The sequence below is a fragment of the Cryptomeria japonica genome, chromosome 9, assembly GCF_030272615.1.
Source record: "Cryptomeria japonica chromosome 9, Sugi_1.0, whole genome shotgun sequence".
Lineage (NCBI taxonomy): Eukaryota > Viridiplantae > Streptophyta > Pinopsida > Cupressales > Cupressaceae > Cryptomeria > Cryptomeria japonica.
The window spans coordinates 598333119-598346134 of NC_081413.1; the positions used below are offsets into that span (position 1 = coordinate 598333119).

General features: G+C 37.9%; 1 protein-coding gene across 1 annotated transcript in view; it reads left to right on the plus strand.

Annotated features, from left to right (window-relative positions):
• The window catches only part of LOC131074496 (uncharacterized), a 30791-nt gene that overhangs the window by 2338 nt on the left and 15437 nt on the right, over positions 1–13016 (plus strand). The window lies entirely within an intron of this gene.

The following is a 13016-nucleotide window of genomic DNA, read 5'->3' on the forward strand; positions in this document are numbered from 1 at the left end:
TTACAGCATAGTTTTTATCTCCTAAATCTCCATTGTGCAAACATGCATTCCTGGAAATACAAAGTAGAAGAACCCCTCTAGGTTGCAGCCCTAAGGCAGTGAATATCTTCATTCTTAGGAAAAAAAGATATCTATTTGAAAGGTGCTGTCACCAGCCATCATAGTGAGTGGTGGGAAAAGGTATGCATGAAGTCACCGTCCTCCCATATAACCCTGTTTCCCTTATCTATTCTCAATATTTCATTTTGTTTGCTTTTTACTACATGCCTTCTATTTGCTTTTTGGAAAGATTCCCTATCCACTTGCTTAAAGATTCCTTATCCACTTGCTTTATGCTTCTAACTTTTGTTAATCTTGCACTTTTGTGCTTGTAGAATTCGGGTGATTTGGGAGAAATGGGCAAATCATAGACTAGATGGACGTATTCATTACCTTCTCTACAATGGAAGGGAATGCATTCATGGTCCAATGGTTTCACTCATTCAATGTCCTTTGATTGAATAGCAATGGTGTTTGGAAGGGGATGATCTAGGCATACACACACCCTTTCACAAGTGATGGTCCCTCTACCTCTTGTAGCTTTTGTTGCTAGAATGATTTTACTAATAAAATTCCCAATGCTTTCGAAAACATTCACAAATTGTACATTTGTGTAATGTCCCTTTCCTATATTACCTTGTAATTTGCCCTAAATTCACAAAATCCAAATGAAATAGGGAACATAACTTAGTTAGAGAGATAATCCTTACCTAAGAATAGAATGAGGTAAGTCTGTTTTGAAAACCTCTAACCAAGTTAGATAATAATGTAGACATAATACATATAATATAACCATCTCTAGCGTTAAAGGAGAAACACACTTATTGCACATAAATCCAAATGATCTCATAGGCTCAACCATAACGAGGATGGAGATAGGATGGTCATGATGAGGTGCCCTAAATATCTCCGGCCCTAGGCCCAAGAGCAGAAACCCTGTCCCTCTTGGCCTCATGTGGTCCTTAACCATGCTCACGAGGTGGCATACGTAGCGGAGCCTGTACACCGTTCCCCTCCATCATGCCATTCTTTTCTCCCCTTATGATTGAGGATCCGCTTTCTTTTCTACCTCAATAACTAACCCCTATAGGGTTTGGAGGGAAGATTGCAATAGGGTGCCCTTGACTCAATACTAGGCTATAATGTCCCCACTTTGAAATAGAATTTATTGGCAAATATTAATAATAAAAATAAAATTCACAAGAATAAAAATAAAATTAAAATTAAAATATAAAAGAATATATTAAATATAATTAAAATTTAATTAAGTTAATGAATGATCAAAAGACATGGACTGAAAGTTGTGACTCCCTCAACATGAAATATAAAAGGGAGAAGAGTACCTCATTTGAGAGGGGATAATTTGGGAATCAGAAGTGCAGATATGATTTAAATAAGAAGTGCAGATCTGATTGTGAAAGGTTGTGTCCCTTTCAAAGGGTAAAATTAATGATGAGTTACACTCTTTCAAAGGTTGCCAATGGTGAAAGGGCATGACTCTTGCCAAAGGGCATACATGATGAAGAGTTGTGACCTCTCCCTCACATTGAGAGATATAAAGAAAAGGAACCAAAAGCCTCCAGTGGTATCACCATCTATCAGAGATCAGATCAGAACTGTTATTAAGTTACAGGTAGTAACATCTTTGTTCTTGGTGGTGTGCACGGGGATGTGCTTAATATATGACACCTGAATGTTCTTATGCAGAATTTAATAGTAATAGTAATATAGACTGCAATATGTATGACAGTGTAGTAATGCCTTTCTATCACTAACTGTTCATAGTATGATTAAGTAAATTATATGATGGAGTCTGTAACACCTTTCAATCTCACCATTCAATTATGGAGGGAGAATACAAGGAAGCAAGAGCACTAGGCTCCAGCAGGTATGCCAACCCCAAGTGTGGGCCAAGAGGCCAAGTTGATGAGGCCCTTGATGCTCTTGGGCTTGTTGGAGAGGGATAGGCTTGAGGCACCTTGTATGATTCTCCTTAAGCTCCATATGAGGATAGGTGTAGGGAGAGAAAGGGTTATTGAATCCTTCATATACACTTTGCGATATATTAAGAATGACGAATATATGCTCTATCATGACATAATGGAAATGTTGTCTAATTTGTTGTGCAGGTTTTGGACCAAGCTTTAGTTGACATTAGTGTCCTATTGTTCTTTCTATGTACTAAAATTGTGATTCTAGGACAGAATATAAGAGGGTCCCATTAGGGGACATTACATAGGCCCAAGGTTAGGATTTTATCCTCCTTGTTCTCATGTGGTCCTTAACGGATGGTCCTTAACCATCATCATGAGGTGGCCTCATGCTCCTGTTGATGTGTGTTTTATGTACAATCGAACACAGAATAAAATACCAAGGTATCTTATCCTCTCTTGAACAAAATCTTCCCAAATGCTAAACTACTTGTTCAATTGGAAGACTCCAAGGTTATGAAATGTCAGGACTTGACTCGTGGATAAGCTCAATGGTTGATGTGATATTGTTGGAATTACAAGGGAACTTACATTGTACATGAATGCTGCTGGATCTTGGACATTGCTGGAATATGGGATTAATTCATCTAACAAAGAATGATCAAAAGGAAAGGGTTTAGGGAGTCTAATCTAATCCTAAAAATGTAGGATGTAGTGGATGACTTGGTCAGATTCTACTAGACTTTGCTTTAACATCAATGAACAACTACACAAAGCTAGTGCAATCTTTTAATACCATCAAGGCAATGCATACCAATGGACTTGTAATAATTGAAGTTAAGTTCACGTAAAATTCTAGTTGACCATGCAAGGCAAACTTACAATTAGCAAGAAGCTAGTGGTATGGATTAAATGAATTTCACCACTAATCATCCACAAAATCTTCCATTCATTTAATCAACATGAAAGCAAATGAGAATTGGAAACCATGCAACTTGTTGAACAACACATTTCACCATATCTTCAATGAAAAGAGTATATTCATTTACAAGCCTTAGCAACAATTTCTTCTTCTCCTACTCTACTCTACTCTAACTTCTAATCTACCTACTCTCCTAATCTCTAGCTCTTCATGTAATGTCCCTACTTTGAAATATAATTTAATAATAAATAATTAAAAAAAAATTAAAATACAAATGAATAAATATAAAAATTAAATTAAAATAAAAATAAAAATTAAATATAATTAAAATTTAATTAAAATTAATGAATGGTCAAAAGGCATGAAATGATAAGTTGTGACTCCCTCAAATGTGAGATATAAAAGGGAGAAGAGAACCTCATTTGAGGGGGGGAGAATTTGGAAAATGAGAAGTGCAGATTTGATTGTGGAAAGTTGTGTCCCTTTCAAAGCGCAGAAAGAATGAAGAGTTGCACTCTTTCAAAGGGTGCTAATGGTGAAAGGGCGTGTCTATTGCCAAAGGACATACATGATGAAGAGGTGTGACCTCTCCCTCACATTGAGAGATATAAAGGGAAGGAATCAAAAGCATCTAGTGACATCACCATGGATCAGATGAGATCAAAACTGTTATTAAGTTGTAGGTAGTAACATCCTTGTTCTTGGTGGTATGCATGGGGATGCGCTTAATAAGTATGCTTAATATATGAAGTCCACTAATGTTCTTATGTAGAATTAATAGTAATATTAATATAGACTGCAATATGTATGACAATCATACATACAAAATTAGTATACTTACAGTCTAAATCATGTTATTACTGTCAGTATTTGAGAAGATGGGAATGAGATGTTCCAAAGAGGGGCAATCTAAATCCAAGCAATAGGTTAAGTCCCAAGATAGGGTGGGGATCAACGATCCATAAACCTTGAGGGTATAGACCCAAGATAGGTGAGGGCTTGGATATGTAAACTTTGAGGGAACCTATTGTATTTGGTCTCTAAGCGCTTTGGTAACATACATAGACCCTTCTCCTTTAAAACTGAAGTAGTAGCAGGGTCTGATAGCTATGTCAAGAACTATGAATAGTGAAATTAATCACCTAATGAGGAAAATAAACAAGCACTTGTTAATAACTAATAAATTAAAGAATATCAATGACTAGCTTCATGATTAGTCTCTCAGTCAATTTTAGTATATCTAAATAGATTAATTATGTTAATCAGGTAGGAGACATTACACTTCAACTATTCTATTAACCTTTACAAATAAGAGCACTGAGCCATATATAGATAGCTCATTATAATGAATGGCTCAGATTGATTCAAGATCAATGGCCAAGATCGAAAGATAGAAACCCTAATTAAGGTTTGTTACAACCACCATTACATCGACCAATGAGAGATGAGGGTAGGTAAGATAAATAATATTTGATGTAGTGCCACGTGTCACTTACTCCCTTCTTGAATGAACGTTGACTTGGTACCTTTTGATTGAACAAATGGTGACTGGAATGCCACTTCAACTTGCCTTATAGATTTGATTAACTTGCCTTGAACATTCTTCTTCATAGTGTTTGGAATTCCTTATGATACTTTGCATTCCATCCTTATGTTAGGGAATTCCCCATGAACTATTTCCTCTTTAATGTTCTATGACTTGAAATTTCTTGATGTAGTTCCTGATTTCCTGATATGAAATCGTTTGTGCCTATGTCTTGAACTTGTTTTCCTTCATTTGTTCGCCATCAAGGTGAAGTCTTCTTCATGTTTGTTCTGGTCCACATCTTTGCCTTTGGAAATCCTTGCCTTGAAATCCTTTTCCAATCCTTGGAAGTGTGGAACTTCCTCATCCGCATTTATGATGTTGCCCTCGCAATATGCATCCTCTTCGAGCCTTGATCATCATGCTTCCCTTCCTTGTAATAGTCCTACAAAATAAACAAGTATCGAATCAAACACCTAAGGGAATAAACTTGATTTCAACCTTGGTGGAAAATCGATCATCATCGGTACAGGTCAGTTCTCAAAACATCCGTATCATCCTTGTCCATTCCTTCACTTGGTGGAAATTTGGTGCCCATCTGGACACTTCAATGTTCCTCACCTTGTCCTCACAAATAATTTTCCAGAATCAACTAAGGTTCTAATTTCAAATAGTTTTCAGACCTGTAAGCTCATGAAAATCAGAAATTCAACATTAGTTAACAGTTAACACAAATTCTGGAAAATACAAGAGATTTGATCAAAATCTGAAAATTTGTCCTCAGAAAACCTGATTTTCAAACCTAATTCAAGTCTGATTGCAATAAATAAGTCTGAAGATACACCGGTAAATTTAACAAAATGCATGATTTGGTGCCCAAAAATGAATGTCCAGGTCTAGAAATATCACTTAGAGGTCTGAAAACACTCAGAAAGTGACTGGTTTTTGATATCAAAGTTGTAATTAAAGTCTGATTTTCTGAGGACTGAGTCTGAATATGCCCTCCAAAGTCTGAAAATACTCAGAAAATGGTGTATTGAAGTCTGATTTTCTGATGTTAAAGTCTGAATACACTCTCTGAAAGTCTGAAAATGGCTCCAAAAAGTCTGAAGACACTCAGAAAATGATCAATATTAATGGCTGGAAGTATACTTCAAATATGGAAATGCTTGGAAAAGGGTATGAAAGGTCTGATTTTTCACTTTTCAATGTCTGAAGACACCCCTCCAAGGTCAACAATGGCTACCCGAAGTCTGAGACAACCTGCAACTTGTAAAAATCAGTCATTTGGGGAGGGTGCAGCCATGTGAAACACTCACATTCGATGAAATTTTACCTTCCCAAGGTGAAAATGGCCTAATCCGGGCAAAAACAAGTGGCTGGTAAAAATGAATAAGTTTGAAGACAAGTCCGAAAATGGAGTTTCAGACTCACATGTAATGTCCCCACTTTGGAATAGAATTTAATAATAAATAATAATAATAATATTAAAATAGAAAAGAATAAAAATAAAATTTAAATAAAAATATAAAATAATATAATTAAAATTTAATTAATTTAATGAATGGTCAAAAGACATAGAAGGAAAAGTTGTGACTCCCTCAAACATGGGATATAAAAGGGAGAAGAGAACCTCATTTTGAGAAGGGGATAATTTGGAAATCAGAAGTGCAGATCAAAGGGTGATAATGGTGAAAGGGTGTGTCTCTTGCCAAAGGGCAACCATAATGAAGAGGTGTGACCTCTCCCTCACATTGAGAGATATAAAGGAAAGGAGTCAAAAGCATCCAGGGACATTATCATTGATCAAATCAGATCAGAACTATAATTACGTTATAGGAATTGGCAGCCTCCTAGTAGGGGACATTACAGTGGTATTAGAGCAATGATCTTGCCATCTTGCAGGGTAAAGAATCTAAAGATGAATCAATGAATCATTCTAGTTAAGGAAAAAGAATCTAACAATGTGTATTCACATGTATGCTCCGCGTTTGCAGATATCCATGTTTATGCTTCGTGTTTTCAAGTGTATGCTCCGTGTTTAATTCATATCTGATGTGTTTGTTTGCTCCATGAGTGTCTATGACTACTATAGATATATTTATTTAGGAACATTGTATTTGAGGTCATAGATGTGTGTCATGCTTCTAATCATAAGTTCTTAACCATAGTTGAACTACTCGCGACTCGGCTCGACTCGCCAAGCCCCTGGGAAAAAAACTCGGCGAAAACTCGGAAAAACTCGGCAACTTAAAAACACGCTTAAACTTAGTAAAAAACGCATTTTTTTTGCAATTTTTAATGAGAAGATGCATCCAATGAGTCAATAAATGATAACACAAAAGAAACAAGCTGATTCTAGATATATTTAAATGCAAACTGTCTACAAAATCGCATCCTCATGAGGAATGCTGATGGCTGGAAGCCTGAAGCAAAATAGTAAATTACTAAATAGTTTTTGTAAAACCAAAAGTAAATACATCATCACAAATTACAATTACAACTTCCTCTTCCCAGCTCTAGCAAAAACATGGGGAGGGGTAGAACTAGAGGGTCTAGATTGTCTAGTCGTGTAAGTCTGCTGTGGGACTGGGCGTGACTGTGCCTCCTCGCTCGGTATGGTTGATTGAGACTCATCCTCCATCCTGGATGAAGCTATGTCTCCACCTGCCTCTGGCACTGGCAATGAATCCTCATCCTCATCCTCATCCTCATCCTCCTCAATGTCATCCAGCCTGAAACCAAATCCACCCCCTTCCTCCATAGCCTGCCTCTCCAAATCAGTGATGTCAGTGTCGGAAAACAATGGAGGCTGCTCCTGTGATGTCCAATCACTGTAAGGATCTATACCATCCAAGTCAATTGGACCACCTTCTAGTTCCTCTACCTTCTTTACGCGCAATCGAAGATTATATTGCACGTAGACAAGGTCATTGAGCCGTTTCTGCGCTAACTTGCTCCTCTTCTTCGTGTGGATTGCTTCAAACAAGCTCCAATTGCGCTCACAATTGGATGAACTGCAAGGCTGACATAAGACTCTGAGGGCAAATTTTTTGAGATGTGGGGTGTTTCCACCCCAATTTTGCCACCAAGCATCTGCAAAATAAATAAAATGGAAAAGTTAGAAAGCAAAGAGAAAAGAGAAAACATAATTTATCAATCATTTTAGTCTTTAGATCCCAAAATCCAAATGGCAAATGTTATACCTGGGGTTTGAGTGGTTCTTCCTCTCCTAGCCAGCTCTGAAGAGAATAGCTTACCCCTTCCTCCCTCATAATTTTGGAGCTCACTCACAATGAGGTCTCTCTCCTCAACATTAGGTACCATCCTCTCAATGCATGTACTGAGGCCCTCCATGACTTCTCCATTCGAATCTGAGTAAGAACCCCCGAACCTAAAACGAGGGTTGAGGAAGTACCCTGCTGCATGAATGGGTTGGTGGAGCTGATTGTTCCACCTCCTATCAACAATTTCCCAAATGGGATCAAATTTGAGCCTATCCCCCTTGTAGTAATTTTTGATATACTCTTTGGCCCTATCCATGGCCTCATAAAGATATCCCATTGGGGTTTTATCCCCATCCACCAAGCGAATAACTCGAACCAAGGGCTCTGACACCTACAATTGAAAAATACAAATTACAAAAAGATCAAAATTTAAATAATGAAGTTACAAATTAGTAATGAGAGACTTGAATCAATAATAACTAAAATTTAAAAATTAAAGTTTTGAAGTAACAACCTTCACAATCTCTGCAGCCCTTTGTGCAAATTGGTTGTCGAAGACTATGCATGCGACAGCCTCTCCTTCAGGCTTCTTTGAATAAGGTGAGTTAAGCCATTCTCCACTCACAAACATTTGTTTTAAAGAAGTCAATGCAGCAAGAATGCTTTGCAACGTCAAGAAAATCGTTGCAAACCTTGTGACACTAGCTCTCACCAAATCTTTCCCTTGCGTGTGTTGTCTCATCAAATTTAGGACCCAAGGGTGATTGTAGATATATTTGGTGATCCTCCTTGCATCTTCCACAACTGGAGTCACCCACTCAAGTTTTCCTATGTCCTCCAAAAGAAGGTCAAGGACATGTGCTGCACAAGTTGTCCAAAAAAGAGTGGGGTGCCTCTCTTGGAGGATTCTTCCTGCAAAAGAAGAATTTATTCTTAAGAAATATGCAACCAAGTAAAACAAAGCCCACAACAAATGAGAATATTGCTAATGCCTAAAGGTGATAATTCAAAAGGATTCTACCTGCTGACACATATGCTGCTGCATTATCTGTGATGATTTGCACCACGTTCTCTACCCCCACGTCCATGATGACACGCTCCAACATTCCAGCCAATGTTTCTGCATTTTTCACCTTGTTGGAGGCATCAACAGATTTCAAGAACACTACATTGTCTTTGCAAGCGACCAAAAAATTGATGATGGTGCGGTTCTTGCCATCTGTCCACCCATTAGAAAGAATGGTGCAGCCATAATTTGCCCAATCAATTTTTTGATGCTCCATCACTTCTCTTGCCCTAGCAACTGCATTTGTGAGCAACCTGTAAGTGCAAAGTGAAATTAGGTATTAGTACACAATTTTGATTTAATAAACAAGAAATCTAAAAAATAATTAAAAATGAAATCAAGTGGACTATGTAGTAATTTACTAACCTCCCACTCAAATCCCTGCGAGAAGGGGCCTTGTACCCCTTTCCTGAAACTGTCAATAGCAGTCACCAAATTCAGCCAATAAGCATTCTCTGCCACATTGAATGCAATGTTGTTGAAGTACCAAAAATCAGCAACTGCAATGTTAGTTTTCTCATGTACCTCCTTATTCCATCCACTAGCCTCTAATGATGGTTGTCCTCCAGGTGTGTTTCTGGGCACAAAATAATCACCTATCGACCCTGATCATTGTGATGGAAGTGGAACAGGGCCCCGGCCAGGTACTCTACTAGAGGAAGCAGAAGCAATGGGCGAGCTGATGGTCGGTTTGCGGATACGTGGGCCACGCTGAGAGCCCACTATGCCCTCAAGTGCTTCTTCTTCCTCTTCAAGGTCAATAGAAACACCTTGAGATTCAGCTATGGCTGATCTCATGGCTAGTTTTGCCCTCTCCCTTTGCAATTTCTTCTCTTCCCCAGCTGCAAGTAGGGCATTCATTTGTCTTTTTATTTCTTCATTGGTCCGAGGGCATGCTCTAGCATCATGCCTATCTATTCCTGCAAGGTGGTATTTGAGGCGGTTGATGCCTCCATGAAGTATTCTCTCACACTTTATGCATATAATTGACCCAGGATCGGGTCCCTCATAGGCATACCTCCATGCCCCATCTCTAGCACCTCTAGGACGGGTGCCTATAAATCCAGATGGGCATGGATCTAGTGGCCATTGCTCCCTTGCCATGATTAATGCTTACTTAACCTACACATACAAAGTGCAAAAAAAATTTAACATTTTAGTTAAACAATTTAGCACTAAGCAAACTATCTACATTAGTTTAAATAAATTTAGACATCATTCGAAGTTTTTTTAAAAAAAAAGTAGGGTTTGAATTTTTTTGAAAACTAGATTCTTCAAAAAAATTGTGAAAATTCAACAAGACTTGTGTTAAATCTTGTGTAAATAACTTAGAAATGATTTAGACTACCTAGGAATCATTTGTAATCAATCTAAATGCAACAAAAAATAAACAAATTGTTTTAAAAAAGCATACAAAAAAAAATTAAAAAACTTTCCTGGAATCTGATTTTCCCTTCAAATCCCCTTCAAATCCACTTGGAATCACTCAATAACCACCCCAAATCACCTTCCAAGCCTTCCAAATGAGTTTCCCCCTTCTCAACCCAAAACATAATTGGAAAACAAAAAATAAATGAATTTTTAAGCCGTTTTCGGCTGTAAAGGAAACACGGGTGAGTTTTTGGCAAAAACTCGCCAAAAACTCGGCGAGTTTTCCTGGCGAGTAGAAGTCATTACTACTCGCCAGGCCCAAAAACTCGGCGAGTTTTTGTCACTCGCCGAGTTTTTGGCGAGTATGTCATCTATGTTCTTAACATTAAGTGATATCTATGATATTGTGCAAACCATTTAGGAAGTGATGTGAGACAAGGATGAGAGAAAACTTGTCTTAAAATTACATAATTATGAAATGTATATGTAATTCATATTATCATTTGTATGAAGAATACCCTATGATGCATAAGTTGAGTGAACTGCCATGGTAGTAATATAAGGAAGTACAAAGAGGGAGAACGGTGATGAGGTCCTCCTCTAGGTAGCCCACCTCATGGTAGTTGACAAATGGTACCATGAGGCCAAGGGGGTGTAAGGTGGAGTCCACCGCTCTTGGACTTAGAGGGGAAGGACATTCAGGATACCTATTGTATCTTTCCAAACTCTATCTTAATTGATTATTAACAAGGGGATAAGGATGGAAGTGATGAAGGGGAACAATGATAGGATACCTCACTAGGTAGCCAGCCCACCTCATGGTAGTTTGACTAATGGTTCCCATGAGGCCAAGAGGGCTTTGGCTTTCACTCCGCTCTTGGGCCTAGGTAGAGGGTCTCTTGGACACCTCATCATTCCTCTTACTGCCACTTTCTTATGATTGAGCTCCTATAGTGAGTTGAACCAGACCCTGGCTAAGTTAATTTATGCTTCATTATCTTTCTTTAGAGATTTTTTAATATTAGTTCGAATGGTTTCCTAACCTATTGTAGGATCTCAATAAGGTACACGTCTTGTTCCATTTGTAGTTTTACATAAAATGGTGATTTAGGGCAAGAACTAGAGTTTTTACAAAAAAAGTAGCAGCATGCTTATTCTATGAGTGTTTGGAAAGCCTTTTCATATTGGGAATCATTTTGAACATTCCATGATCATTGCTTGAGGACAAGCAATCTTGAGTGGGGCGGACTGTAATGTCCCCACTTTGGAATAGAATTTAATAATAAATAATAATAGTAATATTAAAATAGAAAAGAATAAAAATAATCTTAAAATTAAAATATACAATAATATAATTAAAATTGAATTAATTTAATGAATGGTCAAAAGACATAGAAGGAAAAGTTGCGACTCCCTCAAACATGGGATATAAAAGGGAGAAGAGAACCTCATTTTTAGAAGGTGATAATTTGGAAATCAGAAGTGCAGATCTGATTATGAAAGGTTGTGTCCCTTTCAAAGGGCAGAAGTAATGAAGAGTTGCACACTTTCAGAAGGTGCTAATGGTGAAAGGGTGTGTCTCTTGCCAAAGGGCAACCATAATGAAGAGGTGTGACCTCTCCCTCACATTGAGAGATATAAAGGAAAGGAGTCGAAAGCATCCAGGGACATGATCATTGATCAGATCAGATCAGAACTATAATTAAGTTATAGGAATTGGCAGCCTCCTAGTAGGGGACATTGCATCACACCAGCAATGGAACCTTCGCCAAATGCCCCTTAAACTCATTAAAATTGATGCACAAGTGGAATCGCCCAAGTATGGGGATAGCTGGAAGTGATAATTAGTTTGAAGACAACCTGCAACAAGTGTTTCAGACCTACACCAGCAATGGTGTATCTCAGAAAATGCCTACAAATGACTCCCAAACAAAATCGCCTAGGTGTGGAATGGCTGGAAATGTAAAATCAGGTCTGAGAATGCACATTTCAGTCAATGACCAGCAACAATGGTGATTAGAATCACCCACAATAGCGCCCAGCCATGGAGTGCAACTCAGATTTGAGTGTGTTCGCAGCCTCAAGTCATCAATGGCGCTCAACAAAACTAATAAAATCACCTCACAAGATGGACTAATCAGCCACCAAACAAAATCGTGGCCTCCCTAATCATGGTGCCACCTCCCAAAATCGATAAATATGGCTTAATCAGCCAGTAAACTTGCTGAAGCTCCCTCTAATGGCAACGCTTGGGTCTGATTGGGCAAACAAACTCTTCAAATCTGCAACTTAGCTCACAAATGGTGTCAAAAATGACACTTAAACAAAATCACCTAGCTGGAAAACCTCTAACTTGCCTCCAATCTGCCACTTGACTGTCACAATCAGCACTTATAATATTATTTTAATGCTGGGTTGGGCTCTTTTTACCTTGTCAATTCACCACACAAGCAATGTGGGATGAAACTTTGCCTTCTAAACTTGCCTGGGAAAATCAATTTGCCTCAGGAAAATGTTTCAATCATTAAATGATCATTGCAAATCATTAAATAATTGTTGTTCATCCTTAAATAATTGCTTACAAGGTAAAAAGCATTAAATTTCAACCACATTCACATTAAATTCAATTCACTTTCATCAAAATTTGGCCAATTGGGGAAAATCGCCCCATGTTTGGATAAAAATCCACATAAAAATTCTCAATAACTCATCACAATTGCCATTTGCGGAAAATTGGCCCCCATTTGGATAAAAATCCATGCAGGAAAATCACTTCATTTTGCTCATTAAGTCCAAAATTCACCTTTTGGGGAAAATCGATCCCCATTTGGATATGCAATTTCATCCATATTAAAGTTCATATTTCATTCTAGGGGAAAAACGTGGGTCATCAAGATAATTTCCAACACTTAAACGAAATTTGGGCGCCCTAGTG